The sequence below is a fragment of the Coenobita brevimanus genome, chromosome 59 (genome assembly GCF_032717465.1).
Source record: "Coenobita brevimanus isolate Jiangsu-jjx chromosome 59, ASM3271746v2, whole genome shotgun sequence".
Taxonomy (NCBI): Eukaryota; Metazoa; Arthropoda; class Malacostraca; order Decapoda; family Coenobitidae; genus Coenobita; species Coenobita brevimanus.
In genome coordinates this window covers 25852196-25868152 of record NC_137012.1, presented here as the reverse complement: position 1 = coordinate 25868152, position 15957 = coordinate 25852196, and the positions used below count along the sequence as shown (strand labels likewise).

The following is a 15957-nucleotide window of genomic DNA, read 5'->3' as shown; positions in this document are numbered from 1 at the left end:
GTGGTTAGAGAGAGAGAGGGGGGGGAGGGAGATGTGGTTGGATTGATGGATTAGTGGGAGAAAGGGAAAGATGGCGGTGAGAAGGATGGTTAGGTAGTAGGTTATATGGAGAGAGAGAGAGAGAGGGAGAGGCTGTGGTTAGAGGGATGGGTGGATAACTAGAGTAATTGGACAGTTGTGTGGACTGATGGTGGAGCTGGGTAATGTTTCCTAACGAGAAGGTAAATTAACTCCTAAAGACTAAAAGAAAATCAAGGAATAAATAAAGGATTGAATAAATAAAGTCCAGAATTAATGATAAAAAATGGTAAGGTAATAAATGAAGCAAAATCGCGATAATAAACAGTTTAATTGATTCACAAACTAAAAAAAAAAATAAATAAATAAAAAACAGGTTCACATGTTTATTTTTTTTTTTTAACTGTGACGAAATTTTTAGGTTATGTTTATTTATTTATTTTTGCTGTACCCAGGATAGATGAAGAAGTAGATAGATGGATGGATAGATAGATGGATAGGTGGATAGATATTTAAGTGTATAGATGGGTGTGTAATTTGTTGGATATGAAGGAAGGTTGGCGAATTGATAGATAAATTAGTACATGGATAGAAAAGTACAATAGATAGGCAGGTAGATACATGGATAGATTGATCTGGTTAGTGGGTAAATAGATAGATTGATGCTTGGATAGATGGATTAGTAGATAGAAAACTAGATAGATTAATTAAAGGATAGAGGGAATAGTAGATAATTGAGCTTAATATAAAAGGTGAGAATGATACCAATGATTTCTTGGCATATACACACTTTCTTGTCCGCCTCCCATCCCTCTTCACCCCCTCCCTTCTTCTTAACTCCCTCTCCTCCCCCACCTCCAGCTGACCCCTCCCTCACTTCCACCAGGCCTCCCCTCTCCCCCACCTCCCCCTCGATTCCCCCTCACTCCCCCTTCCTCCCCTCTCTCCTCCCCAGGGTAGGATCGGGTGTCATGTAAGTAAAAAGAGGTCCCTAAGTGGCCTCTTTCCCACCGGCTAAAGTGGACTCCTCTTACTCTTACCTCTTACCCTTGACTCTTACACCTCACTCTTCCTCTTACTTTCTAACTCCCTCTTGTCTCCTCCCCCTTGTTGCCTTCCTCTCCTCTTCGCTTCCTCGCCTCCCCGTCCTTCCTCTTACATCCTTACTTATTTCTCTTTTACCTCTGTTCATATTTCTTCCTCTTACCGCATACCGTTGTCTAGTTTCCTCTTACTTCATACACTTACCTCTTACCCTTGTCCCGTACTCTTGACTCTTCATGTGTGTTCTCTTGCTTCTTACTCTTTCCTCTTAGTTTCCTCGTCTCTTATATATTAGTTTTTCCTTTTTAGTCTTTCTTTTGTCTGTCTATATCTGTCTATCTCTAAGTCTATAAATCTCTCTCTTTTTCTATATTTATCCATCCATTTCTCTTATTCTCTTCTCATTTCCTCTCTTTCCCTCTCTTCCCCCGTTCTCTCTCTCTTTTCTCACTTTCTCTATTTACTCTCTCTCTCTCACCCCATTAACTCGGTGTAAGAAGTGGCAGTGATTCGGGTGACACTCGTATGTTACTGCCATTAAAACTTTCTCACTGCTTGCTTCTTCGGATTTTATTGCTCTCTCTCTCTCTCTCTCTCTCTCTCTCTTTCCTACCTATCTATTAATCAGTATCTATTTATCTGTTTATATCTACCTATATGTACGAACCCGGGTCCAATTTTTTTTCCACTATAATTGGGCACAAAAATTCCATCTCTCCATCATGATTTCTGAACCGTGGCAAGTGATCATAGGATGCTAGTCACGAAGAAGTGCTATGGGGAAGATGTCGGAATTACGGGAAATAGGCTTCAGAAGGACCCCCCAAAAAAAATCTCCCCCAAATCCCAGCGAGCGAAATAGGGACTGAAATAGGGACGTGGATGTTTAACGCGATGGTTGCGATGGTGGGTGCTCTCGTTTTCTTTCATGTGTTAGTGATTGTACTCTTACCCACAAAGTTACTGCTTGACCCTCATTCCCTCCCTCCCTTCCTTCCTTGCTTCCTTCCTTCATTCATTCATTCGTTCCTTCCATCCTTCCTTCTTTCCTTCCTCCCTTCCTTCCTTCCTCCCTTCTTTCTTTCCTCCCTTCCTTCCTTCCTCCCTTCCTTCCTTCTTTCCTTCCTTCCTTCCTTCTTTCCTTCCCTCCTTCCTTCCTTCCTTCAGAAATACCGATAAACCTTCACGAAAATTTGCTATCCTTGTCATTCATTTGTAATCCTAAATATCTATCAATCTTTCTGTCTATCTATATTTTTATGTCTATCTACCTGTCCGTCTGTCTGTCTGTCTAATTGTAGCTGTCAGTCCCCAAATCAACAGTGGACCAAAACCTGTATGAGACGCGTAATTAGAGAGAGAGAGAGAGAGAGAGAGAGAGAGAATGTTTGTGTGAAGGTGTATTTCCTCCACCACCACCACCATCACCACCACCACCACCACCACCACCTCCTCCTCCTCCTCCTCCTCCTCCTCCTAATTGTGTGATGGACTGTTGTCACTCAGACTTCGGCCAGTTAGGGTCCTCTCTACTTCCTCTTCCTCTTCTTCTTCCTCTTCCTCTACTTCTTCCCCATTTTCTTCCTCCTCGTCCTCTACTTCTTCCTCTTCTTCTTCCTTTTCCTCTACTTCTTCCTCTTTTTCTTCCTCCTCCTCTACTTCTTCCTCTTCTTCTTCCTCCTCAACTTCCTCATCTTCCTCTTCCTCCACTTCTTCCTCATCTTCTTTCTCTTCCTCTACTTCTTCTTTATCTTCTTTCTCTTCCTCTACTTCTTCTTCTTCCTCATCCTCTCCTTCTTTCTCTTCTATTTCCTCTTCCTCTACTTCTTCCTCTTCTTCTTCCTCTTCCTTTACTTTTTCCTCTTCTTCCTCTTCCATTACTTCTTCCTCTTCTCCCTGTTCTTATTTTTCCTTTTTCTCTTCCCCCTTCTTCACTGCCTCTAATTTCTCATTTGCTTCCTCCTCCTCCTCCTCCTCCTCCTCCTCCTCCTCTTCTTCTTCTTCTTCCTCTTCTTCTTCTCATCTCTCATTTCCTTGTCTCATCTTGTTTTTCCTGTTGTTATTATTATTATTATTATTATTACTATTATTACTATTATTATTGTTGTTGTATTTGTTATTGCTGTTGTTATTAATCTTTTTCTTGTCTTCGTATTTTCTTCTCTTCTTCGTGTCTTAGACTCTCTCTCTCTCTCTCTCTCTCTCTCTCTCTCTCTCTCTCTCTCTCTCTCTCTCTCTCTCTCTCTCCTTCGTTCCGTCCTCCTCCCCTTTCCTTTCTCTCTTGCTGTCTTTGTCTCTCCTTCATTACTTATTACTGCCTCTCCCCTTCGGTCTTCCACTCTCCTCCCCTCTCCCTCCATCTCCCCATGTGTCCTTTCCCCTCCTGTCTTTTACCCTCCTCTCCTCCCCTCATCTCCCCTCCGCTCCCCCTCCTTCCCTCTTCTCTTCTCTGATCTGTCTTCTTTTTCTCTTCCTCTCTTTTCCTTTTCCCGTCCTCCCGTCCCCTCCCATGACCTCCCCTCCCCAGTTTTTCTCTCCCCGCCATTTTCTCCCTCCTCTCTGTTCCTTTTCCTCTCCTCGTCTCCCTTTGCGCTTCCTCCTGTCTCCCCTTCCTCCCATCCTTAACTCCTTTCCTTCCTTCTCTCCTTGTTACCTTCATTACTTAGTACCCTTCCCTCTCCCCATCTTCTCACTCCCCCATCCCCTCTCTTACCTTTCCTCTTCTCGCTCCCCTCCTTTCCACTCCCCTTTCCCCTCTCTCTGTCTTTCCTTTTTACCCCATTCCTCTTCTTCCTCTTCCTCTCTTTCCCTCCCCCTCTGTCCCCCCTCTTCCTCTTCCCGTTCTTCCCCTCTTTTCCCTCCCCCTCTCCGCTTGTCACTCCTCACTATCCTTTCTTCTCCCCCCTTGTCCCCCCTCTCCCCTCCCCTCACACTTCCCCTCTCTCTCTTCCTTTTCCTCCTCCCCTCCCTCTGTCTCTTCCCCTTCTCACTCCTCTTTCTCTCTCCCCCTTCCCACACCTTCCCGTCCCTCTCTTCCTTTTCCTCCTCCTCCTCTCTCTCTCTCTCTCTCTCTACTCTTTGTGTCTCTTTCATTACTTAAGTTGGCTTGTCTCTTTCCAAACTCTCTTCGGAACCATCCATTTATCTTTTTCTCGCTATTTTCCTTTTATTTCGCCTTTGTGTGTGGCGATGTGTGTGTGTGTGTGTGTGTGTGTGTGTGTGTGTGTGTGTGTGTGTGTATTTCTCTCTCTCTCTCTCTCTCTCTCTCTCTCTCTCTCTCTCTCTCTCTCTCTCTCTCTCTCTCTTTCTGTTCTCGACTGAACGATAGAATAAACAGGAGTATGAACAGATGAACAGTGATAGATAGTGATAAAGATAGATACATAGATGTGTTAATATGCATAAATTTTCCGCGAGAGAGAGAGAGAGAGAGAGAGAGAGAGAGAGAGAATGGAGGGAAGTGAAAACAAGGAAATGAATCAGAAGAGAATGGAGAAAAACATGAGAGGTAGATGGTGAAAGGAAGAGAGAAAAAAATGAATAAAAGAAGTCCGACGAGAGAGAGAGAGAGAGAGAGAGAGGGAGGGAGGGAGAGAGAGAGAGAGAGAGAGAGAGAGAGAGAGAGAGAGAGAGAGAGGGAGAAGAAACAAAATGAAGAGTAAGAAAGATGGGGCATGTTTGTTCACTTCACAGTAATACGGGGTGACAGTTCTCCCCCCCTCCCCGCCCCCTCCACAGGCCCCTCCCCTCTCCTCATCTCCCCCTCATTTCCTCCCCTCCTCTCTCCCTGCCATTTCCCTCGCCTCCTCTCCCCCTACCCTCTCATTCCAGCCCCTCTTTCCTACTCATCTTCCCTTTTCCTTCATTATCCTTCTGCCCCACCTCCTTCAACCCCTCTCCCTCTCCTATCTCTCTCCCCCTCCTCCTCCTTTCTTCTCTCTCCCCCTCCCCCTCCCCTTCCCCTGGGTTCTCCTCATTTCCCCACTCCTTCTCCTCCCCTCTCTTCTCCTTCCCCTCTCCTCATCCCTCCGTTCTTCCTTTGCTTCCTCCCCGCCCTTCGTCACAGTTTCCCCCCCCCCCACACTCATCTCCCCTTCCTCTTCTGCCTCCCCATCTCCCTTTCTCTCCCTCCCCTCTCACTCATACCTCCCTCTCCCCTCCCTCTCATTTTCCTTTCGTCCTCCCCCCTCTCCGGGTCTCCATGTCCCGCCCCCTCCCTGCTCATCACCTCCTCTCTCTCCTCCTCCTCCTCCTCCTCCTCCCTCACTCTTTTGCTAATTGGGAAGGAGCGATGAGAGAGAGAGAGAGAGAGAGAATGAAGAAGTATTATTAGCAGATAGGTAGATAGATAGATAGATGGACAGGTAGTTAATTACATAGAGGGGAGGAGAGGGAAAAGAGAAAATGCCGAATGAGAAAAATAAGAGAGAGAGAGAGAGAGAGAGAGAGGGAGGGAGGGTCCAGCAGCCTTGTGTTACGTCCCGGGCATTATCACATTATCAGCTTCGCCCTATCTTTATCTTGGACGCTAATGTGAGAGAGAGAGAGAGAGAGAGAGAGAGAGAGAGAGAGAGAGGAGAAAAGGAGGGAGGAACGATTGAGAAGAAGAGATGGAAAGAAGGAGGAAATAAAAGAGGAGACAGAAAGAAAGAGGAAAGAGGAGGAAGGGAAAGTAGAGAAAAAAGAGAAGGGAAGAGAGATGAGAGTGGGAGAGAGAGGAGAGGGGGAGAGAGTAAATAGGAGGCGCAACAAGCATATTTGAGAGAGAGAGAGAGAGAGACACACACACACACACACACACACACACACACACACACACACACACACACACACACACACACACGATACACAGAGCACACAGACGTAATGACCGCAATGAGGTGATCAGACCCGTAATACTAATGGCAAAAGTTAATTCCCAGTCACAGATCCTCAGGGAAAGGATCGTACAAGAGAAGCCTTTTATCTATAGCCTCCAGACCCGCCGCCATTATACAGAACAGGAAGAAGAAGAAGAGGAGAAGGAGGACGAGGATGAGGAGGAGGAAAGGAAATGAAAAGGTTGATCTGAAAGAGGAAGAGAAGAAGGATGATAGTAAGGAGGAAAAGAGAGAGAGAGAGAGAGAGAGGGGAGGAGGGAGGGAGGGAGAGAGAGAGAGAGAGAGAGAGAGAGGGGAGGAGGGAGGGAGGGAGAGAGAGAGAGAGATAAGGAATATAAATAGAAAAGGAAATGTGAAAGAGGAAGAGAATAAGATGAAAGTAAGGAGGAAAAGAAAGAGAGAGAGAAAGATAGATAGATAGATAAAGAGAGAGAGAGAGGGAGGGAGGGAGGGGGGGAGAGTAAACCAGCCTTCCATTTACCAAGGCTTGTGTTTTTTTTCCCAGGAGTTTTGAGAGCAACACTTTCCTTTATTTTACCCGGAACAAACTTGCCTATTTTTTTCCCAGTATCTTTTGTTGCTCCCTCATCACGCAAGCCTCTTTTTTGGCACAGCTTTTTATTTTATTTTATTTTTTGAGGGAGTAATATTCTTGTTAATTTAATCTGTTGTTGTTGTTGTTGTTGTTGTGGGGTGCTTGTGATGCGGCCTTGATTGGTTATGAGCGTTGTTATTATTATTATTATTATTATTATTATTGTTGTTTTTGTTGTTTTTCTAGTTTTCTTATTATTATTGTTATTATTTATCCTCCTCCTCCTCCTCCTCCTCTTTCTTCTTCTTCTTCTTTCTTTGGCTTCATCCTTTAATTCTCACTTCTTTTCTCATCCTTTTCACCATCTTCTCCCCTTCTTCCTTTCTTCTCTACATTTCCTTCCACCCACATAGCACAGATTCCCAGACTCCCCTTCGCTTTCTTCCTTTTCTTTCTTCAGTTCCCGCTCTTCTCTCCCTTTTCTTCCTCCTCTTTTCCCCCTTCTTCCTCATCATTCCCATTTTCCTTCTTTTTCTTCATCCATCCCTTTTCTCTCCCTTTTCCTTAGCCCTCTCTTTCTTCTCCCTTTTTCTTCATCCATCCCTTTCTTCTCCTCCATCCCTTTTCTCTCCCTTTTCTTCATCCTTCCCTTTTCTCTCCCTGTTTTCCTCCTTCCCTTCTCTCTCCCTTTTCCCCATCCTTCCCTCCCTTTCTTCTCTTTTCCTCAACCATCCCTTTCTTCCCCCTTTTCTTCATCCTTCCTCGTTCTCTTCCTTTTTCCTCATCCTTCCCTTTTCTCTCCCTTTTCCTCATCCATCCCTTTCTTCTCCCTTCCTCCCACCCAGTAAACTCCCCAGCCCCCTTCCCGTCCACTCCGTATTAGCGATGCATTCAAACACTATTACACGATCCCATTAAGGCGGTTCAGATCCTATATAGATTCTGGCTCCCATTTCACGCCCCTGCTCCCGAATGATGCACGTTGGGTTGTACATTGTGCCCCTCGATGTAATACAGCGCTGGGAGGGATGTAATGTGCAATGAAGATGTAATACCGCACAGAGAGGGATGTAATATGCAATGAAAAATGGAGGAGTACAAAGGTAGGATGGTATGAGAGACTAACTAGGAGGGTATTTGTTGATGGGTTGGGTGATTAGAGTTAACCTGTTTTAATATGGTGGGTGAAGGATGAGAGACTGACCAGGAGAGCATGTTACCTTATTAAATATAGTGAGAATGGAGAATGAGAGACTCACTAGGAGAGTGTATGTTGATGGTTTGGTGATGGTAGGGAAGGTTAGAGAGAGTATGTGTCTGATGAGCGTGGAGAGTGAAAGGCTGACTAGGAGTGTGTGTGTGTGTGTGTGTGAGAGAGAGAGAGAGAAGTGGAGAGGTGTGGGTTGGAGAAAGGGCGGCGTGATGGCAGGGGACAGAGTGACATGGAGACGATTTGTTTCTGGGCATCCAGGATTAAGTCGTGTGGCTGAAGATAGACAGACAGATAGATAGGTTAGTACATAGATAGATAGATAATTCACCCTTTCAGCCCTCAGACGATTTTATTCAATTCATTAACCCTTTCATTAACCCTTCATTAACCCCTTCATTAACCCTTTCATTAACCCCTTCATTAGCAGGGAACTTTCCGAAGCTGAGGAAAATCGTCTGAAGGTAACGAGAATTAAATATATGGAGACGTCAACGAAGTGAAGGGGGTGAATTTATTGGTAAAGGTGGTGGTGATGATGATGGTGGTGGTGATGATATAGTGATGATGATGATGATGATGATGATGATAAAGATAGTGATGATGATGATGATGAAGCTAGTGATTATGATGATGATAAAGATGGTGATGATGATGATGAGAAGCTACTATAGTGATGATGATGATAGTGATGATGAAGGTGGCGATATATTAAAGGCTGAGTCAAGACAGATCCTTCACTCTTCCCCCTCCCTTGATGAAGAATTAGGTCGTTGAAGGTAATAGATTAGCGAGGTGAATTTGGCTGGGGGAGAGAGAGAGCGAGCGGGAGAGAGAGAGAGAGCGGGAGAGAGAGAGAGAGAGAGAGAGAGAGAGAGAGGGAGAGAGAGAGAGAAGGGAGGATAAGGAAGGATAGATATAGGCATAAGAAAAGAGATAGGTTAGTTGATTGATTAGTACAGTAGGTAGGTAGATACGTACGTAGAGAGAGAGAGAGAGAGAGAGAGAAGGGGATAGAGGGATGGAGAGGAAGGAAGAGGAGGGAGTGCATTATTAGTCAATATGGAGAGAACAGCTGTTGGAGACACGGCTGACCCTTGACACCAGCACCACAACACCACACCTGACACCACAACACCAGCACAACACCATAGTACGTAACACCATAATACACCAAACAACAGCACACCACAACACCTGACACCATAATAACACCACAACAACACACCACAATACCTAACACCATAATAACACCACAACACAATACCTAACACCATAATAACACCACAATACCAACACACCACAACACCTGACACCATAATACCATCAACACACCTCAACATCTAACACCACAGCATTAGCACAACACCACACCTACGAGTAACACCAGCACAACACAACACCTGACCATAATACACAAGCCCAGTGGAATTGAGGTCATTGTAGTGAAAATATTAACCACTTCACTACCACAGCTGTCTTAAGTTAATATAATCTTTCTCTCTTGGTATAAGAAGGTAAATAAGGAAATATATATCTTAATTCATTGAGAGATAAATTGCAAGAACAGAGGAGGAGGAGGAGGAGGAGGAGGAGAAAAAAGGACACCTGTATGGAGAATTAAAGATGTAATTACCGTGAAAAGGACGTAATTGGGAGGCAGGTGTGTGTGTGTGTGTGTGTGTGTGTGTGTGTGTGTGTGTGTGTGTGTAATATATGTGCATATTCTGTATTATGTATTTTGTCGATTTGATTTATTTGAACGTCTCCTTATATTTTCTTTCATAAACCTGTGGCTTTTATAACGACCTCACAATGTACTCCTCTCATTTTTGCACTGTTGGGAAAATATGTTGACCTTGTGAAGTAACTTTTGGCTTTAAACAACGCTTCACAGGAAAACTTTGAACAGAGGAGAATGTAGGCAGGATGAGCCGCGCACCGACGGAAAATTTTGACAATATTTGTGTAGTTTGTTATGAAAAAGGTGATGAAAAAGTTATTCGGCCATATTATTAACTCCTTCGGTTTGCCAAGGTGTATTTTTACCTGCCTCTCAGTACCAGGTAAATGAGAGCAAGGCGTGCTTATCATCTTGGAGAAAGCTTGGAATTAATCTTCACTGCATTCTAATAATCTTGGAGGAGAGGCTTTTGGGACTGAAGGGTTAAATATAGTCATAATTATTTAGGAGCAGCCATAATTAACTCACCTGTGTTTACCTGTCGACTGTGATAAAAAGGTTGCATTAGAACGTTTAGTACTGTACATTAGCACATTGGAAAAAGTACAGTGTTACATTTATTTACCCCGTCACTACGATGCTGTGTGTGTGTGTGAGAGAGAGAGAGAGAGATCAATTAAAGTGTGCATGGTCAATAAGTGTGTGTATGCTGAATGAAAGTGTGTGTGTGTGTGTGTGTGTGTGTGTGTGTGTGTGTGTGTGTGCGTGTGCGCGCGCGCGCGCGATATCAGTCAAAGTGTGTATGGTCAGTAAGTGTGTGTGTGTATATGCCAAATGAAAGTGTGTGTGTGTGTGTGTGTGTGTGTGTGTGTGTGTGTGTGTGTGTGTGTGTGTGTGGATTAAGACCAGCTTACATATACTGACCCATAAAGAGTATTGGTGGAATTAAGGCCTTGTTAGTTGCCCCAGATCCGAGGAGGGGCTTTTGCTGTTTTATATTGCTAATCTGCCTGACCTCAATACCACCATACCAATACCAGTTAATACCACCACAACACCGTCAGTCAATACCACCATAACACCATCAGTTAATACCACAGTAACACCTCCAGTACCACCATAACACCACCAGTTCATCCGACCAGAACACCACTCACTACCACCATACCACAACCAGTTAGCACCATAACACCATTTTACTAGCACCACAACACCACTTAATACCACTATACCATCACCATTTAATACCACTACACCACTGCCACTTACCCCTCACATGCTCGGAACATGTCCAGTATTTTGTCCAAACTGAGGTCAGGCGATTTTATTAAGCTGAGAGATCCGCTTCTGTCCACACACACACACACACACACACACACACACACACACACACACACACACACACACACACACACACACACACACACACTCAACCCATCCATCCATCTATCAATCCTTCCATCTATCGCGCCCACACCCGCAGATTGCCAGTGGAGCAGCACAAATCCTCATCTTCCTACCAATTGTTCCGGGATAATGAGATTTTTTTTTTTTGCTTCTTCCTAATTACTGGGAGGGAGAGAATGATTTAATAGAGCCAGGGCCTATTAGTGTCATTTGGTCCTTTAATTGGGAGCTGAATAAGTTTTGCATTTTTTTAGGAAGTGAAGGCTTTTTTGGCAAGGACTGAGTTGGAGCAGTTTTTTTTTTTTTTTTTGGGTTTTTATTTTCATTTTTTTCTGTTTATTTCGGGAAGGAATGAGTTAAACGATTTTCTTTTCTATTTTGGGAAGGTCTGAGTTGAAGGATTTTTTTTTTTAATCGATTATTTTGAGAAAGACTGAGTTGAATTATTTTCTTATGATTATTTTGGGGAATGACTGAGGTGAACGAGTTTTTAAACTATTCTTTGAAGGACTGAGATGAACTATTTTTTTCTGGTTCTTATTCTTTTTTTTTTATGATTATTTTGAGAAGCATTGAGTGGAAGGATTTTTTTTCTTTTTTACTGAAGAACTAATCGGATTTTGGGGATAGTTTTTATTTTTATAGATTATTTTGGGAAGGACTGAGTTGAAGGATTTTTTTTCCATCTTATTGGGGGATCGACGGGTTTACTGAGGGATCTACTTTTTTTTTTTTTTTTTTTTTTCTGGGGGATGCCCTTTTTTTCAGCTTATATTTTTGTAGATTTTTTGTTGGCTGTTGTATTTCGGTTTTTATTAAGCGGTGTTTCGTAGGAATTTGTGTTTATTAAGTGGTTTTATTGTAGTGTGGGATTTGTACCTTTGAAGTGGGAGTTTATTTTATTTTAAGTATTTATTTATTTATTGGAAGGGCTGATTTCAAGGCTGTTATTTTTATTTATCTATTTATTTATTTACCGTGAAGAAGGCATAGAATTAACGCCAGTCAGGACGTGATTTTTGCGCCGCCCTGTTCGCCCCCTTTGCCCTGAATTCTCGTTGGGAAAAGAGCCTCCTTACCACCTTTTTCTGAGCGATTTACTTTTATATGTAACACGGAATGAGGCAGTAAGGTGTAATAGGCAAAGTAAATCGCTCAGGAGAAGGTGTTAGGGAGCTTCCTTAACCGACAAGAATGCGTAACCTGTTGTAGTTTTTATTACGCTTTAAGATTTAATGTAGGAATTGTTTTTCGTTTTTATTTCGTTATTTCAGTTATTTGTTATTCAGTTTTATTTTTTATTTCGTTATTTTTAGCTGTTTATTTTTTCATTACTTTTTATGTCGTTATTTTTATTTATTTAGTTATTTTTGTTATTTTTTATTTAGATATTTTTATATTTAGTTTTTTTTATTTTTTGTTTTATTTTTATATTTAGATATTTTATTAGTTGTTTTTTATTTAGTTATTTTTATATTTAATTATTTATATTAGTTATTTTATTTAGTTATTTTTATATTTAGTTAATTTAGTTATTTAGTTATTTTTAGTTATTATATTCAAAGCTTTCCTTTTAACCCCTTCCCTGCGAGAAGTCCTCCCTAAGCTGAATAAAATCGTCTGGTGTTAGGAAGAAGAAACGATAGATTTTTTTCCCCTTTTTTCTTATTGTCAGTGGATGAGGGAGATTTTTTTCCAGATCCCTCCAACCCTCCAAAAGCTGGAAAAAAAAAAAAATCGTTTGGAGGTACCCCCCCCCAAAAAAAAAAAAAAAAAAAAAGTCCTCGTCCTGAAGGGGTCAATTATCACTACCTGCTCGTTTTTTCTCTACATTTTTTTTTTTTTTTTGGGGGGGGGGGTCCTCATTACGGTTGGGCAGATCGCTTACTGGGGAACACTAATTTCTTTCCTCCTTCCATTATCTTTATCTTTTATCTTAATTTATCTTTTATCATTGTCGCTCCTTTTACTTGTCACCACCCATTGTTCGTCCTCACCACTCACCTTCACCATCCCTCCTCACCACTTATCCTTACCGCTAACCCCTCCTCACCACTTATCCTTACCGCTAACCCCTCCTCACCACTTATCCTTACCACTCACCTCTCACCTCTCACCACTTATCCTCACCACTCACCCTCACCACTCACCCCTCCTCACCACTCACCTCTCACCACTCATCCTCACCACTCACCTCTCACCACTCACCCTTCCTCACCACTCATCCCCACCACTCATCACACCCTCACCACTCCTAGTCACTTACCATTCACTTTTCACCACTCATCCTCACCACTCATCCTCACCACACCACTCACCACTCCTAGTCACTGGTCACCCCTCCGGCTCACCATTCATCTGTGTCCACATTAGTGCTGACTGAAGGGGCGTCCCTCATATATCCTGCCACCCCACTCAATCATCACCCACACCCACTCCCCCACACTCATCCCTCACCCCTCATTTTTACCTTATTTCCCCTCTCATTCCTCATATTCCCCTCTCATTTCTGTCTTAGTCCTCTCTCAGTCCTCTCTTATTCTCCTTTCATTCCTTTCTTATTCCTCTCATTCCTCTCCCTCCTCTCTTATTCCCCTCTCATTCCTCTCTTATTCCCCTCTCATTCCTCTCTTATTCCCCTCTCATTCCTCTCTTATTCCTCTCATTCCTCTCCTATTCCCCTCTTATTCCTCTCTTATTCCCCTCTTATTCCTCTCTCATTCTCCTCTTTTAATCCTCTCTCATTCCTCTCTTAATCCCCTCATTCCTCTCTTATTCCCCTCTCATCTCCCTCTCGAATTCTCCTCTTTCTCCCCTCTCATTCCTCTTTCATTCCCCTCTCATTCTGCCTCCCATTCTATCACTTTCCCTGGCATTTGATTTCGTTCTTTCTCATTTCTGTTTTTTCACATCACATTCATCCCACACCCCTCACTTTCACCTCATTTTCCCCTCTCATCCCCCTCTCATTTCTCTCTTGTTCCTCCCCCATCCCCCGCTTATTCTCCTTATGTTCCTCTCTCTCTCTCTCTCTCTCTCTCTCTCTCTCTCTCTCTCTCTCTCTCTCTCTCTCTCTCTCATGCACTTTCACTCTTTCCAGCCTTCTCGTTTTCTCTTATTTTCATAGTCTTACTGTCTTGCCTCCAGTTTCATTCTCTCTCTCTCTCTCTCTCTCTCTCTGTCTCAAAACGTCGACTGAGAATCTAATTTTTTGAGTGCTTTAACATCCTCATAGATTTCGGTGACAGTTATTCTCAGTTTCTTACTCAATCTGCCTTCCTTACTCATCCCCACTCATCCCACTCCCGTCATTCCCCACTCATCATTCTGTTCATATCCCACTCATTCTATACCTCTCACTCTCCCGGCCGTTCCCTCTCATTCCCCTCTCCATATATCCCAGTCATTCAGCTCCTCTCACTTACCCGCCTTCCCCTCTCCCCTCTGATGCCCTCTCCTCCCCTCTCACTCCCTCTCCTTTGCCCCCCTCCCTCCCCCACTCACTCTCTCGTCATCCCCACTCACATTCCTCACCTCCTAGTCCATCCATGCTTCCAAGAAAACAGAAATCATATTTAGAAATTGGGTTTCTCCTCAACCTTCACCTTCCATTACCTGCCTCTGCTCTCTCTCTCTCTCTCTCTCTCTCTCTCTCTCTCTCTCTCTCTCTCTCTCTCACTTATCCTCAAATTAATGTACACACCCAATTTCCCATTTTCTCTCACTCAGTACTTCTCGCTGTACTCCTCTCCCTCTCTTCCTCTCCTCCAGTTTGCCATCCTTTCCTCCTCCACATTTTCTCTTCCCTCCTCCTCCACTCTGTCTCTCCCTTCCTCTTTACTTTTCTCTCCTCCTCTTTGCTCTCTCTCTCTCTCTCTCTTTCTTTCTCTCTCTCTCTCTCTCTCTCTCTCTCTCTCTCTCTCTCTTCCTCTCTATTTTCTCTCCTCCCCTGTGCTCGCTTTCTCTCTCTCCCTTCCCCTCTACTTTTCTCTCCTTCCTTTTGCTCTCTTTCTATCTCTCTCTCTCTCTCTCCCTTCCTCTCTACTTTTCTCTCCTTCCCTTTCCTCTCTTTCTTTCTTCCTTCCTCTTTACTTTTCTCTCCTCCCCTTTGCTCTCTTTCTCTCTCTCCCGTTCTCTCTACTTTTCTCTCCTTTCCATCGCTCTTTCTCTTCCAACCTTCACTCTGACTCTCCTTCACTCTACACCCCCCCATCTTCATTCTCTCTCTCCCCTCCTTCACTCTTTTTCACACTTTTCACCCCTTCTTTTCTCTTTCTTTCCCTTCCTCCACGCTTTCTCTCCCTTCCTTCACGCTTTCTCTCCCTTCCTCCACGCCTTCTCATCTTTCCTCCACGCTTTCAATCCATTCTTCTACTTTTACCCTCCCTTCTCCTTCACTTTCCCACTCCCTTCCTCCACGCTTTCTCTCCCTTCCTTCACGCTTTCTCTCCTCTCTCCTCCACTGCTTCTTCCTCCTTCCTTATACACCCATCGTTCCATAGGCTTCTTCCCATCATCCTTTTTTTTTTTTTTTTTTTTTTTTTTTTTTTGCATTCACTTCTCATTTTTCACTTCCTTTCTATATTTTTTTTTGCTGTTTTTTCGCATATCATCATCTGTATTTCCTATTTCTTCTTTTTTTTTTTTTCTGATTTTCTTGCTCCTATATAATTTCCTGTTTTTCGTATGTCTTTTTTCCTGCCTCTCTCTTATCTTTTCATCCCTCTTTCGTTTTCCCTCTCTCATTCCTGCTTTCTTTCTTTCCTCCCTCCCACCCTTTTAATTTTTCTCCCCATCCTTTCCATTTTCCTCTCTTTCCGATATCCTCTTCCACCCACCCCTTTCCTCCCTCCCCTCCCCTCCCCTCCCCCACACTACACTCAGAAAATCACCTTATTAAATTGAGCCAGGAAAATATGAGTTAATATAGTAAGCCAAGGCGGGGATTGGAGGGGAGGGGAGGAAATGGGTAGGGGGAGGGGAGGGGAAAGGTGGGGAGGGGGAAGGGTGGAGGGGAGACAGAAACGTACATAAGAGTAAGGGGGACTGGGATGGTGAGGAGAGAGGGGGGGGGATAAGGAGGAGAAAGAAACGTTAATGGAAAAATGGAGAGGATGGGGAGGGGAGGAGGAGGGTTGGGAAGGAGAAAGAAACATGAGAAAAAACGAGGGAGGGAAAG

At 43.5% G+C, this 15957-nt stretch overlaps 1 protein-coding gene across 1 annotated transcript in view; it reads right to left on the bottom strand.

The window, feature by feature from the left end:
• Positions 1 to 15957, bottom strand: part of LOC145402932 (cell adhesion molecule 3-like) — a 182969-nt gene that overhangs the window by 54808 nt on the left and 112204 nt on the right. The gene's annotated exons all lie outside the window — the stretch shown is intronic.